The sequence below is a fragment of the Heterodontus francisci genome, chromosome 9 (assembly GCF_036365525.1).
Source record: "Heterodontus francisci isolate sHetFra1 chromosome 9, sHetFra1.hap1, whole genome shotgun sequence".
NCBI classification, from domain to species: Eukaryota; Metazoa; Chordata; class Chondrichthyes; order Heterodontiformes; family Heterodontidae; genus Heterodontus; species Heterodontus francisci.
This window is the reverse complement of record NC_090379.1, coordinates 117,340,785-117,355,706: the sequence shown is the minus strand read 5'-3', so window position 1 is coordinate 117,355,706 and position 14,922 is coordinate 117,340,785. Positions and strand designations below refer to the sequence as shown.

At 46.6% G+C, this 14,922-nt stretch overlaps 1 protein-coding gene across 11 annotated transcripts in view; it reads right to left on the bottom strand.

Annotated features, from left to right (window-relative positions):
* LOC137374015 (coiled-coil domain-containing protein 9-like) overlaps positions 1-857 on the bottom strand; it is a 386,016-nt gene extending 385,159 nt beyond the window's left edge. For 9 of the 11 annotated variants that reach the window (XM_068039777.1, XM_068039782.1, XM_068039771.1 and 6 more), the window contains exon 1: positions 644-837. The gene's annotated coding sequence lies outside the window, so the exon portion shown is untranslated. Of the gene's footprint in view, positions 1-643 lie in introns of all 11 variants that reach the window. The other 2 variants (XM_068039776.1, XM_068039773.1) reach the window with 2 other exon arrangements.
* Positions 858-14,922: the final 14,065 nt, after the last annotated feature.

The window sequence follows — 14,922 nt, the reverse complement described above, 5'->3', positions numbered from 1 at the left end:
ATGACTTCGCTGATGATCGAGAGTAGACTGATGGGGTAGTAACTGGCCAGATTAGATTCATCCTGCCTTTCATGGACAGAACAAACCTCTGCAATTTTGCACATTGTCGGGCAGATGCCGGTGTTATAGCTGTACTGGAACAGCTTGGCTCGGGGCGCAGCCAGCTCTGGAGCACAGGTCTTCAGTACTATTGCTGGAATGTTGTCAGGGCCCGTAGTCTTTGCTGATTGTGGGTCAGTGGACTGTTAAATGTTTGGGTTGGGGTATATGTGCTGGGGTGAGAGATGACGGGGGGAGGGCGTTGCAGGGAGTAAGCAGGGTTTGGCGGGGGGGTGGGGGGGGGGGGGAATTGCAGAGAGGGAGAGGAGGTTGCAGGGAGGAAGAAAAGGGTTGGGGAAAGAGGGGACTGGGGAGGGGGAGGGGGAGGGGGGGAAAGAGGGGACTGGGGAGGGGGAGGGGGGGAAAGAGGGGACTGGGGAGGGGGAGGGGGGGGAAGGGTTGCAGGGAGCGGGTTGGGGAAGGATATTGGTTCAGGGTGAGGTGAAGGTGCTGTTGGGGTGAGGGGTATTGGGGGTCAGGGTTAATGGAGCAGAAACAAAAGAACATCTCAGAACTAGTGGAAACTACAATACGTAATACATACCCAGTATTCCTGTAAACAGTGCGCAGATTCACACCTCACTGCCGCTCCCCTGACACCCACACATTCACTTCCTATCGTTCCCTCACTGTCCCTTCACTCACTCCTCCTCCCGCCATCCTTGACCTAACGGCCGCCCCAGCCGCGCACAATCACCGACCGTTCACTCGGCCCGTTATCCGCCGGCTCTCGCGGCAACGACAACGGCAACGGCGCGTGCCACGCTACCACGAGGTGCCCTTGCCATTCTCCCCCAATCACAGGCATCCGGACCCATTGCTCTAACCCAATCATCAAAGTCACAGATGAACGAAGCCTTCTGATTGGTTTTCGATGTTTATCCTGATTGGGTCAGACCTTCCTTGGACAGCTATTTAATATTCATCAAATCGGAACGTATTAATTGGACGTTTCCCGATAGCGTTTGTTGATTGGATAAACACACTAGCTAATTAACATTCCGGGACCCCCTTCCACTGGTTCATAGGCTCGTAAATGAATATTTATCAGGCCGCTGCTGTTGATTGGCTCCGCAACCGGGCGCATGTTGGATTCGGATGACGCGCCCTTCCATCCGAGTGCTATTGACATTTAAGAGGAACATTGAGTACTTTACTCAGCGCAGCTATGTTCAACATACTGATTCTGCAGCTCAATCACTTGTTCATGTTCACCAGTCCGCCTCCAAGATTCATGCTTGCACTCATTCTATTAATATGCAAACCGAGTGCAGCAAGAGTCTAGAACATTGTAAACCTGGTCTCTGCTGTCTGGAGAATATGCTAGAAATCCCACCATAATATGAGCAAGCATTTAAAGCTGCAACACCCAATCTTTAGCAAATACAGGAATTGCCAGATCAAAAAAGAATACGGTTCATAGGTTCACCTTCATCATCCTGGTATTCACATCTTACAGTGATAATGAGGTAGTTGACTGATCACTGTAATCATTCGCTATTAACGAGTCTACACCAAAGGCCTGCTCAGGTCTGCAAATGAAACCCGACCGGAGCCCGACAGAACCACATCCAACCCGAGCCCGACCCAGCCCGAGTCCTTGGATTTTTTTCCCGCGCCCGACCCGACCCGACCCGCCCACCGGAATAAAGTTGATTATATTAGAGAGGTTGTGCTGTACCTTGGATGGAATCACTCACTGCAGACTAGTGCGGAGTGTTTCCCGCCTTGATGTCCTGGCTGCCACTGTGTCTGACCCGACCCGAGCCCAAATGCCCGGAAGAGCAACCTGACCCGACCCGACCCAAACCCGACACATGTCGTCGGGCCCGGTCGGGTTCAGGTTGGGTAGCCATGCTCTAGAGTACACCAGACCCAGACATGGGGTGAAGAAAACCCCAGTGCTGGAGAGCTTTGGGAACCAGAGGTCCAAAGTCATCTGTTCCACCCAAAGATGCTACACTCACCACATCATGTTTCAAATTACTCAGATACTGGATTCCAAAATGTTATATTCTGAAAGAAATTTATCTGATTAGCATTTGAATGAATCCATACTGTCTCCACTGTCTTGCGCTGTTTTACAATGTTACAGACAGTTAAGATAATCACCAAGAAATCCAATAGAGAATTCAGAAGAAACGTCTTTACCCAAAGAGAGTGGTGAGAATGTGGAGCTCTCTACCACAGCGAATAGTATAGATGCATTTAAGAGGAAGTTAGACAAGCATATTGTTACGGCCAGGTGAGGAGAGGATCTCAGGCTCCCCTGTTACTCCTTCCTCTTATTTGACCGCAACAAGGTTTATTCCTTCTTAAACAGTGGTTGTGCTTTCCACCTCCTTGAGTGACTTACCTTTTTCCATTACTATGATCATGAAAGAACCCATCGGACAGGTTTTCTTGAGTTTAAACAAGAAAGAGGTAAGATTATTCTACTTAACACTCTAACCCGATTTTAAAAAACTAAAAATATGCTACACATTCACGCACACATTCACACAAGAATCACACACACACAAATAGATTACAGAGGGAAAAATAGATTTGGTGGTTAGATTAAAGTCCAGAATAAATGGAACTTTAATACATAGTCTGTGAAGTGGATGATCTGGTAGTCCTTGGCTGAAGTTGTACTCTTGAAGTCCTCACTGGTCAAAGTGCACTTTGGTGGACTGGCTTTGCTCAGGGTTTGCTTGAAGGCAGAATTGCAGTGGGCTCTCTTTGCCTTGTCACTGGCTGTAGCAGTCTGTAGGCTTGGAGGGCCCCCAGTCGCAGATGGTTTTCAAACTTGATGTTTTCTGGGGAGAGAGAAAGAAGCGAGAGACAGGGAAGCAGCAGCCTTCTCTGCTGCTGCACACTTAGTTCCAGCTTGTCTTCTGTCTGTGTAACAACTCCCAATTTCTTTAAAGGTGAGCAGATGGTCACATGGTTCTCTCAATCCCCTTAGTTTCTAAGGAGGCTTTCTGGAATTTCCTAATGAATTTCAGGGTTCTACATGCCCCAGGATGCCCATTCACACTTGGAGCGGGTTTGTTCTTTCAAATCAATGTGTGAGGATGGCCTTGACTGCCGTGTTAATGAAGCCATTTTAGGTAATTCAGTCACTTGGAGCAAGCCATTGTTCTGGCTGGGCTTCTTCTTAAACTTTTTGTCTCCAGTTCAATCTCCTGGTATTTCAGATGTAAATTGCAGTGGCCATCTTGCCTGCTAGTTTTTTAAAAGTTGACTTGTGGGATTTCTCCCATTAAAAGGCGATGGTAAGTTTCCAACCGATGAAATTAAAATTTCTCATTTGGCATATAGGAACTTCTTGACAATATGAGGGAGAAGGGAAGAGAGGATTACAATGATAAATTTAGATGAGGAAAGATGGGAGGAAGCTAGAATGGAGAAGAAACACTGGCATGGACTGGTTGGGCCAAATGCCCTTTTTCTGTGCTCTATGTTCTATACTTCTATGTTAAAGGTGCTATATAAATGCACACTCTCTCAAGGATGGGAAATAATTGCTGGCCTTGCCAACAATGCCCACATCCGATGAACAAATAAAGAAAAGTTTGACATACTCCACAAAAAGACCGGCATAACTAGGATCCCCACGCAGGTACCCATAGCAACACTTTTTATTTGGAGAAAATGAGTGGAGTTGAAGGAGATGTTGTTCAATGTGAGACTAAGTTCAGCCAGGCGGAGGAGTGTGGTGGTGGATGGGGACTGGTTGGACCTTTGTTCAAGGAAGAAGCGGAGAGCCCTCAGGGTCAGGAAACTGGAAATTGTCAAAATGACATAGGGCACCAGCAGAGTCACGGATGTAGGTGGGAAGAGACTGGACAAGATAGAGTCAAGATAGGAAGGAATTGGTTAAGTGGAGCAGGAACAGGCTGAAACAATGGGTCTACCAGCACAGACCTGTTTGTGGATTTTGGGAAGGAGGTAGAAGCAGGTTGTTTGGGTGTGTGGGACTATGAAGTGGGAAGCTGTCGAGGGAAGATCTCCAGAGCAGATGAGGTCAGTGACAGACCTGGAGTCAGTGGTGATGGAAGAAGAGCTCAGTGGCGTGCCGAGCGCAAAATTCAGTGATGTAGGGACATAAGGGGAAGGATTCAGCTTTATCCCATTATATTCAACACGACATTGAGCTCTTCTTCTGTCGCCTTCGCCTGTAGGCTCACTTTTTGGCCAGGTGTTCTCCCCCCGACCAGTGGACCTATTCACCCACCTCCAGTATTTACCCTCCACCTGGACCCATTCTTAATCTTTTCATTGAGAACTGTTGGCGTGACAGCGGCTATCTTAATTTATCCACTTCCCTCACTCACTCTAACCTGTCTCCCTCTGAACTTGCTGCACTCCGTTTTCTCAGGTCTAACCCCGACATTGTCATCAAACATGCGGGCAAAGGTGGTGCTGTTGTTGTCTGGTGTACCGACGTCCAACTATCAGAAACTGAGTGCCAACACTCAGATACTTCTTCCTACCTCCTGTGTGCAGTTTTGGTCTCCACATTTAAGAAACGATATACTTGCATTGGAGGCAGTGCAGCAAAGGTTTACTAGATTGGTCCCTGGGATGAGGGGGTAGTCGTATGATGAGAGGCTGAGTAACTTGGACCTGTATTTTCTGGAGTTTAGAAGAATGAGAGGTGAGATTCTAAAGGGGCTGGATAGGGTAGACACTGAGAGATTATTTCCACTGGTCGGAAATCTAAAACACAGAGGCACAGTCTCACAATGAGGGGCTGATCATTTAGGACTGAGGTGAGGAGAAATTACTTCACTCAAAGCATTATGAATCTTTGGAATTCTCTACCCCAGAGGCTTGTGGATGCTCCATCGTTGAATACATTTAAGGCTGAAATAGACAGATTTTTGGTCTCTCAGAGACTCATGGGATATGGTGAGCAGGTGGGAAAATGGAGTTGAATGGAGCCATGATCATATTGAATGGTGGAGCAGCTCCTATTTCTTGTGTTCTTATGTTCCTCCTGGATCATGACCCCACCACCAAACATCAAGCTAAGTTATTTTAAAACACAAGTTTAAAGGCTCGTGTTATGTAAACTCATATTAAAATGGCAAAAGTCAATTAAGGAATGTCTCAATTTCTATGCTTTGGCGTGTAATACTTTCACTTGGGACACAAACTCAGTGAAATGTTAAAAGTTGCTGGACTTTTACTTCAGTATAAATGTCACAATTCTGCTGCTATCAGTCAACAACTCAATTATCATTGTAACATGTGACCACCAGGACGGTGAAGGTGAACCTATGAACCGTATTCTTTTTTGATCTGGCAATTCCTATATTTGCTAAAGATTGGGTGTTGCAGCTTTAAATGCTTGCTCATATTATGGTGAGATTTCTAGCACATTCTCCAGACAGCAGAGTCCAGGTTTACAATGTTCTAGACTCATGGATTTCTCTTGCTGCATTCGGGTTGCATATTATTAGAATCACATTGTTCCTGAACTTGTATAGAAGGGAAAACAGGCAAGAAAGTCCAAGGAATCTCCAGAAGTCAGCACTGTAAGTTTCTCATAAATACAAGAGTACGGTGCAATGGGCTGAGTGATATTGGCAAAAACATGATGCTGCTGACCCATATATAATAGTTAGTAAATACGATATAACGGATAGCTTTAATAAACTTTAATCTATGATGCACTGTCTGCAATTCCTTAACAAAATCCATGCTGCATTCACAATTTTAAAACTGTTGGGGAAGACAGAGTAAAAATGTATTATCTTTCAATGACCATGTTAGAAATAGTCATTAAATTATTTATTTTGCTGCGAATTGGATTAAAGGACAAGTTTTACAAGAATGTCAAAGATCAGTAACTGCATTGTGCATTATTTACTATCCAGTTTGAGGGCAGATAACCTGAGTGGCCAATGTCATTTGAAAGTTGTCTGTATCATATAATTACATTACATTAAAAGTACACCTTTGCTAACATGTAATAGATTTGGCTTGGACATAAATTGGTTAGTCTGGAGTACCATCTTACAAATAGTGACTAAACATTTTGTAACTGAATAAAGCATGCAGTAACAAACACTCACCTTTTTGCAGCAGAGCTTTTTGTTAATTATCTTGTCAGAGCTGAATCGGAATTGACGGTGATAGATTGAGATATAGACATAAGTGAACTTAAGACAATCTCTTTATTGGAGGAACTGAAGGGTGCTCTTTATTTGTAATTGTGTTCATCTAGTTTTGTCACTAGCTTTGATTAGTAAATGACATTTTGTCCATGACTGATTCTGTTGTTACTGTATTTTAGAATCTAGAACCTAGTTTAACAGCCTGTAAAGATGAATAAATCAGTCTTGGCTACCTTCTATTATGTCCCTTCCTGTCCCACTCTGATTTTCTGTTTTACATGTCTCTACTGAAGTATTATCCTGCTCCATCCTATAAAATTCTCCTAATTTGGAGATCTTTTGTTGGCTGCCCCTGTCTTCAGACACATATTACAAGTAGGTGGAGAAGTTGCACAAACAGAGACCATCACGAGTTAAATTGTTTTGTGACAATAGCTGTGTGAGAAATGGTCTGTCTTCCTATTGCTAATTTTTCTACTGCCTCACCTCCATAATCACAATAACAATTATCTCCTTGAATTTTATGATTTATTAGCTGAATCTGCACTCCAGACTCAGTGTGAATCCAAAGAGGTTATCTGATAAGGTCCATCTAGCACTCTGTGACATGGTGTAGCTATCTCTATTCTGTCAACAAAAGTAATTTGTATTGGCATTGCATACCATTTTGCTTGCTAGCTAGCTAATACATTCATGCTGCTCTCCATTGATGTTTGTAAGCTTACGTATTTTATTTATAGGTAGAAATCTGTTTTAAATAGGACTGTGTTTTGATGGCATTAAGTTGGCTATATGCTTTATATACAGATTAATTGCCCCCATGTCCGTGGGTGAGTCAATAATTTTGTCAAATGTCCATGGTGCAACATGTCAATACCTATCCCTGCTCATTATGCTATCTGTCCCCCTATGCGATCTGACAAAAGAGATTACCAAGTGGGAATAGACCAAATCACACATCAGATCAAATGATATTTGTTAGCAAGTTGCAAAAATGCCTATTTCGACTCAGAGAAAACCACCCAACTAGTCATGGATGCCAGCTTCGGTGCAGTTCTCATACAGAAAGACAAGACAGGTAATCAATCATTGTGGTAGCATGCAAATTGTTAATGCCTGTAGAGCAACGTTATTCACAAACAGAGAGAGAAGTGCTCTCGATCATATTGAGTATCTTACACTTTCATCTCTACTTTAAACTCACTTCCATATAAATAATAACCGTTCATAGACCACAAGCAAGGTTGTTCAAAAACCCACATCGCAATACCAATACAATGCCCTTCAAATCAAATGTTGGATACTCAAACTATAAGAGTACGAGTTCCATGTTGAGTATCAGCTAGGCAAGCTCGGCCCAGCGGACTACCTTTCACAACATCCATTGCCGAAAGTCGGTGCTACTAGACATGAGGAAAAGGTTGCTGAACAACATCTTAACTACGTAAGCATAAATGCGGTGCCAAAGTCACTAAAACCAGCTGACAGCAAAGCAGCAAGAAAACAAGATGAGGTTTTGCAATTAATTACGAAGGCTATAGAATCACAAAACTTGAAAGGCATGTTTGAAAAGCGTCTGCAAGCAAAATCACTCACACACTACAATGTCCTCACAACGTTTGAAATGAGCTCACCGTTACAACCACATCTGACCTCATATTATACAACAGCTGTATTGTTATTCCACATTCATTGAGGGAATGTGTTGTCAAAATAGCACATGATGGACACCAGGGAATTATCAAAACCAAACAACTCCTTAGGGAAAAGGTATGGTTCCCAAGAATTGACTGCATGGTAGAGCACAAACTCAATCAATGTTTACCATGGATTGAAGTTAGTGTTGATTTCACAGATTTGCCCACAGGTGAACACCTGCTTGTTGTCATTGACGACTACAGTAGTTTCTCAATCATGAGATTAGTTATGGCAACTTCAATGAAAGCAGTTATCCCAAAGCTTGACCGGATCTTCACCTTGTCAAGAATCCCTCAAATGGTAAGAGGTGACAATGGAGTCCCATTCAACAGAGATGAGTTCAGCAAATTCACAAACTACCTAGGGTTCACTCATCAGAAAATCACACCCTATTGGCCAAAAGCTCATGGAGAAGTGAGAGATTTATGTGAACCTTGAAAAAAGTGATACATACAGCTACAGCTGAGAACAAGTCATGGAAGCAAGAGCGATATCGCTTTCTTCTTAATTACAGAGTGACTCCTCACTCGACTACTGGAAAACCTCCAGCTACAATCATCTTTGCACATCTTATGAGTGTACGTCTACCTGAGCTACCGCACAGAGCTAATGATCAACAGGTACAAGAACGTGATCGCGAAGAGAAGGATGGAATGAAGGCAACTGCACAGTGGAACATGAAATTTAGAGCTACACTGCTAAAGCCAGGAGATAAAGTACTTGTGAAATATAATGGTCAAGTTGGGAAACAAACAACCCCTTATGTCATCCAACCATTTGTTGTGACCAACACAAAAGGATCAATGATCACTATTAAGTGCGATTTACAAATCATTACAAGAAACGCGTCATTCTTCAAAGCACTGAAAACACCACTCAGAAGCATTGAATCTGATTCAGACATCGATACCTCAGGTGAAGAACATGTGTCAAATGAGACTACACCTGATGTCACACGATATCCTAGTCGTGAGAGAAAACACCTGCCATACTTAAGTGACTATGTTACGAAGTGAAATATTTATATTTAAATTTACTGTTTTCACTTTTGGAAATGAACCATTGAAACATGCTACACCTCTCATTTACTAAGAAGTAGTGTTTTGAAATTGCATTATGCATTTTGTCCACTTGTGTCTGCTGTACAACACACATGAGAAAGCACAGGGAAAGTGAAAGTAAGAAGAGAATAAAGAAGAATCCATTGTTTCAACAGCATGCTGTCTCTGTCTCATATCCCTTACTAAACTTGGCTAAACCTCACTCCAGTCTCGAGAACACCACAACCCCTTCCCCTCTCTACCAGAACTATGATAGGGTTTCCTTTGTCCTCACTTTCCACCCCGCCAGCCTTTTCATCCAAAGGATCATCTTCCGCCATTTCTGCACCTCCAGCGTGATGCCACCACCAAACGCATCTTCCCCTCCCCTCCCCTGTCAGCATTCGGAAGTGAACATTCCCTCCGCGACACCCTGGCCTCCATCACCCCAACACCTCATCCCCTTCCCACAGCAGGAGGTGTAACACCTGCTCTTTCACTGCCTCCCTCCTCACTATCCAAGGGCCCAGGCACTCCTGTCAGGTGATGCAGCGATTTACTTGTCCTCCTTTCTTGAAATAAATAGTTCAAAGCAAACAGCTCTTTGACTTGCAAATGGAAAATTACTGAAGCAGGCACTGCCCATTCCTAGAATCCAAGGGAAGAACAGAAATATATTCTTGACTGTTTGTGTATGCTGCAACCTAAACATTCTTTTTTCTTTTGGGCCTCCTTATCTCGAGAGACAATGGATACGCGCCTGGAGGTGGTCAGTGGTTTGTGAAGCAGCGCCTGGAGTGGCTATAAAGGCCAATTCTGGAGTGACAGGCTCTTCCACAGGTGCTGCAGAGAAATTTGTTTGTTGGGGCTGTTGCACAGTTGGCTCTCCCCTTGCGCCTCTGTCTTTTTTCCTGCCAACTACTAAGTCTCTTCGACTCGCCACAATTTAGCCCTGTCTTTATGGCTGCCCGCCAGCTCTGGCGAATGCTGGCAACTGACTCCCACGACTTGTGATCAATGTCACACGATTTCATGTCGCGTTTGCAGACGTCTTTATAACGGAGACATGGACGGCCGGTGGGTCTGATACCAGTGGCGAGCTCGCTGTACAATGTGTCTTTGGGGATCCTGCCATCTTCCATGCGGCTCACATGGCCAAGCCATCTCAAGCGCCGCTGACTCAGTAGTGTGTATAAGCTGGGGATGTTGGCCGCTTCAAGGACTTCTGTGTTGGAGATATAGTCCTGCCACCTGATGCCAAGTATTCTCCGAAGGCAGCGAAGATGGAATGAATTGAGACGTCGCTCTTGGCTGGCATACGTTGTCCAGGCCTCGCTGCCGTAGAGCAAGGTACTGAGGACACAGGCCTGATACACTCGGACTTTTGTGTTCCGTGTCAGTGCGCCATTTTCCCACACTCTCTTGGCCAGTCTGAACATAGCAGTGGAAGCCTTACCCATGCGCTTGTTGATTTCTGCATCTAGAGACAGGTTACTGGTGATAGTTGAGCCTAGGTAGGTGAACTCTTGAACCACTTCCAGAGCGTGGTCGCCAATATTGATGGATGGAGCATTTCTGACATCCTGCCCCATGATGTTCGTTTTCTTGAGGCTGATGGTTAGGCCAAATTCATTGCAGGCAGACGCAAACCTGTCGATGAGACTCTGCAGGCATTCTTCAATGTGAGATGTTAAAGCAGCATCGTCAGCAAAGAGGAGTTCTCTGATGAGGACTTTCCGTACTTTGGACTTCGCTCTTAGACGGGCAAGGTTGAACAACCTGCCCCCTGATCTTGTGTGGAGGAAAATTCCTTCTTCAGAGGATTTGAACGCATGTGAAAGCAGCAGGGAGAAGAAAATCCCAAAAAGTGTGGGTGCGAGAACACAGCCCTGTTTCACACCACTCAGGATAGGAAAGGGCTCTGATGAGGAGCCACCATGTTGAATTGTGCCTTTCATATTGTCATGGAATGAGGTGATGATACTTAGTAGCTTTGGTGGATATCCGATCTTTTCTAGTAGTCTGAAGAGACCACGTCTGCTGACGAGGTCAAAGGCTTCATTGAGGTGAAGAAGGAGCTGCGGGACCCGAGAGAAGTCCTGTGAAAAGGTGCCCCGAACACCCAAAACATCCACGAGCGGCCCCCCCGGCCGCAACTTCAAAGCGCCCGCGGGAGATGGCTCGGAGAGCATCTGCAGCGCACTGTCGGCAATGCTGCATGCCTTTATTTAAACCACTGCAAAAAAAAACCCTTAGCAAATGTAATCACCTCTAAGTCTGCCAAATGATGCTTCACCTCCCGAAGGACGTAGATGAGCTTTCCGGACGTCGATGGTGGGCACTGAGGAAATGGCTTATTACCTGCACCAGATTCCACCCCCCCTCCCCCCCCCTTTACCCCCCTTCCACCACCCCCCCCACCCCCGTCCCCTTCCCTGCTCCACCCTCTCAGCTCACCCCCTCACAACCCCGTCCCAGCCCGCCCCCCCCGCACCATCTTCACCCCGCACCCCCTTCCCCTGCACCCCCCCCCCACCCCCTCCCTCTACCCCTCCCCCTTGCATCCCCTCCTCCCACCGGCACCATCCTACACCTGTGTAGGGGCCCCAACAACCCCACTGCCTTGTGGGCGTCTCGGGAGAGACCAAGGCTAAGGGAGTAAACCCTAACAGAAAATCCGGAGCGGAACCCCGTAGGCGGTCATGTGTCACCTTTGGCATGTTTCCGGCAGTTCCTGCAGCCATACTGGTGCCAAACGTCGTGTCCTGCACTCCTTTGGACCCCACCAGAAAGGCCGAGAGGGGGGTTTTGACGACTGGGCAACTCTCAACCTCCATAAATTTGCCCAGGCATGCGCCATGGAGAGGTCACTCCATAGTTGCCTCACAGCGACTGAAACAACACGGAAGGCAGCAGTTACGGGTTATAAGTCCAGATAAATTGGCGTAGAAACTGGGCGCCACGGGTTGCCTTTGTCGGTGGGAGAGGTCATTGCACCTCACTGGACAGCTACCGCCCGCCTCAAACCGGGCAGCCCCCGGTCAATAAGGTTCTGTCCCGCCACAGTCTGCCTGCTTCAATGGGTGCTTGGAGCTCAGGGTCATTGCCCGAAAGGTGGACTGATACACCGCACCAAACAACATGAAAAAAGGAAAGAAGGTACCAGCCCTTCGCTTTGCAAGCTGGAACGTCAGAACTATGTGTCCTGGCCTGTCGGAAGACCTTACACAAATCAACGATTCTCGGAAGACCGCCATCATTAACAACGAGCTCAGTAGACTCAATGTGGACATTGCAGCACTTCAGGAGACTCGCCTCCCCGCGAGTGGCTCTCTAGCAGAGCAAGACTACACCTTCTTCTGGCAGGGCAGGGATCCTGAAGAACCAAGACAGCATGGAGTGGGCTTCGCCATCAGAAACTCCTTGCTCAGCATGATAGAGCCTCCCTCAAATGGCTCGGAACGCATACTGTCCATCCGACTGCTCACCACCTCTGGTCCAGTACACCTACTCAGCATCTATGCTCCAACACTCTGTTCCGCACCTGAAGCTAAAGACCAGTTCTATGAACAACTCCATAACATCATTAGCAGCATCCCCAACACCGAACACCTATTCCTGCTGGGGGACTTTAATGCCAGGGTTGGGGCCGACCATGACTCATGGCCCTCCTGCCTTGGGCGCTATGGCGTTGGAAGGATGAATGAGAACGGGCAAAGACTGCTTGAGTTGTGTACCTATCATAACCTCTGCATCACCAACTCGTTCTTTCACACTAAACCCTGTCACCAGGTTTCATGGAGGCACCCAAGATCACGTCGTTGGCACCAGCTAGACCTCATTGTCACAAGGCGAGCCGCCTTAAACAGTGTTCAAATCACACGCAGCTTCCACAGTGCGGACTGCGACACCGACCACTCCCTGGTGTGCAGCAAGGTTAGACTCAGACCAAAGAAGTTGCATCATTCCAAGCAGAAGGGCCACCCGCGCATCAACACGAGCAGAATTTCTCACCCACAGCTGTTACAAAAATTTCTAAATTCACTTGTAACAGCCCTTCAAAACACTCCCACAGGGGATGCTGAGACCAAGTGGGCCCACATCAGAGACGCCATCTATGAGTCAGCTTTGACCACCTACGGCAAAAGTGCGAAGAGAAATGCAGACTGGTTTCAATCTCATAATGAAGAGCTGGAACCTGTCATAGCCGCTAAGCGCATTGCACTTTTGAACTACAAGAAAGCCCCCAGCGATTTAACATCCGCAGCACTTAAAGCAGCCAGAAGTACTGCACAAAGAACAGCTAGGCGTTGCGCAAACGACTACTGGCAACACCTATGCAGCCATATTCAGCTGGCCTCAGACACCGGAAACATCAGAGGAATGTATGATGGCATGAAGAGAGCTCTTGGGCCAACCATCAAGAAGATCACCCCCCTCAAATCTAAATCGGGGGACATAATCACTGACCAACGCAAACAGATGGACCGCTGGGTTGAGCACTACCTAGAACTGTACTCCAGGGAGAATGCTGTCACTGAGACTGCCCTCAATGCAGCCCAGCCTCTACCAGTCATGGATGAGCTGGACATACAGCCAACCAAATCGGAACTCAGTGATGCCATTGATTCCCTAGCCAGCGGAAAAGCCCCTGGGAAGGACAGCATTACCCCTGAAATAATCAAGAGTGCCAAGCCTGCTATACTCTCAGCACTACATGAACTGCTATGCCTGTGCTGGGACGAGGGAGCAGTACCCCAGGACATGCGCGATGCCAACATCATCACCCTCTATAAAAACAAAGGTGACCGCGGTGACTGCAACAACTACCGTGGAATCTCCCTGCTCAGCATAGTGGGGAAAGTCTTTGCTCGAGTCGCTCTGAACAGGCTCCAGAAGCTGGCCGAGCGCGTCTACCCTGAGGCACAGTGTGGCTTTCGTGCAGAGAGATCGACTATTGACATGCTGTTCTCCCTTCGTCAGATACAGGAGAAATGCCGTGAACAACAGATGCCCCTCTACATTGCTTTCATTGCAACCTAAACAATTGTGTTTGTATTATGGTCTCCCTCATACAACAAAATAAAACGAGCATCGAGGTGCAGGTATTCTGTTACTCTGTCAGTACTCTGTAACTGATCACTCAGAGGGCAGATGGTCAATCAGGCTCTCATTTGCTAGTTCAGGTGGATGCAAAAAGATCCAATGGCACTATTTCAAAAAGAATTCCGGACTAACATTTCTCCCTCACTCAACGCCACCCAAAATATTCATCTCATTCACTGTCTGTGGGACGTTACCAGCTCAGAATGGCTGCTGCTTTTGGCTGCATCGCAATGCACTCTAAAGATAATCCATTTTATGGAAAGCACTCTGAGTCTGCTCAACATGACGAGAAAGAAAGACAGATTTGCATTTCTATAGCATATCGGAATGAAACCAGACAGACCACCCGGCATCGACCTAGGCACCGGAAACGACAACGGCAAACCCAGCCCTGTCGACCCTGCAAAGTCCTCCTTACTAACATCTGGGGGCTTGTGCCAAAGTTGGGAGAGCTGTCCCACAGACTAGTCAAGCAACAGCCTGCTCCTTGGACAGCACCTTCCAAACCCGCGACCTCTACCAACTAGAAGGACAAGGGCAGCAAATACATGGGAACACCACCACCTGCAAGTTCCCCTACAAGTCACACACCATCCTGACTTGGAACTATATCGCCGTTCCTTCACTGTCGCTGGGTCAAAATCCTGCAACTCCCTTCCTAACAGCACTGTGGGTATACCTACCTCACATGGACTGCAGCGGTTCAAGAAGGCATCTCACCACCACCTTCTCAAAGGCAATTAGGGATGGGCAATAAATGCTGGCCTGGCCAGTGACGCCTACATCCCATGAATGAATTTTTTAAAAAGCACCTTGTATGAGTTCAGGGCATCCCAAAGCACTTTACAGCTAATGAACTAATTTTGAAA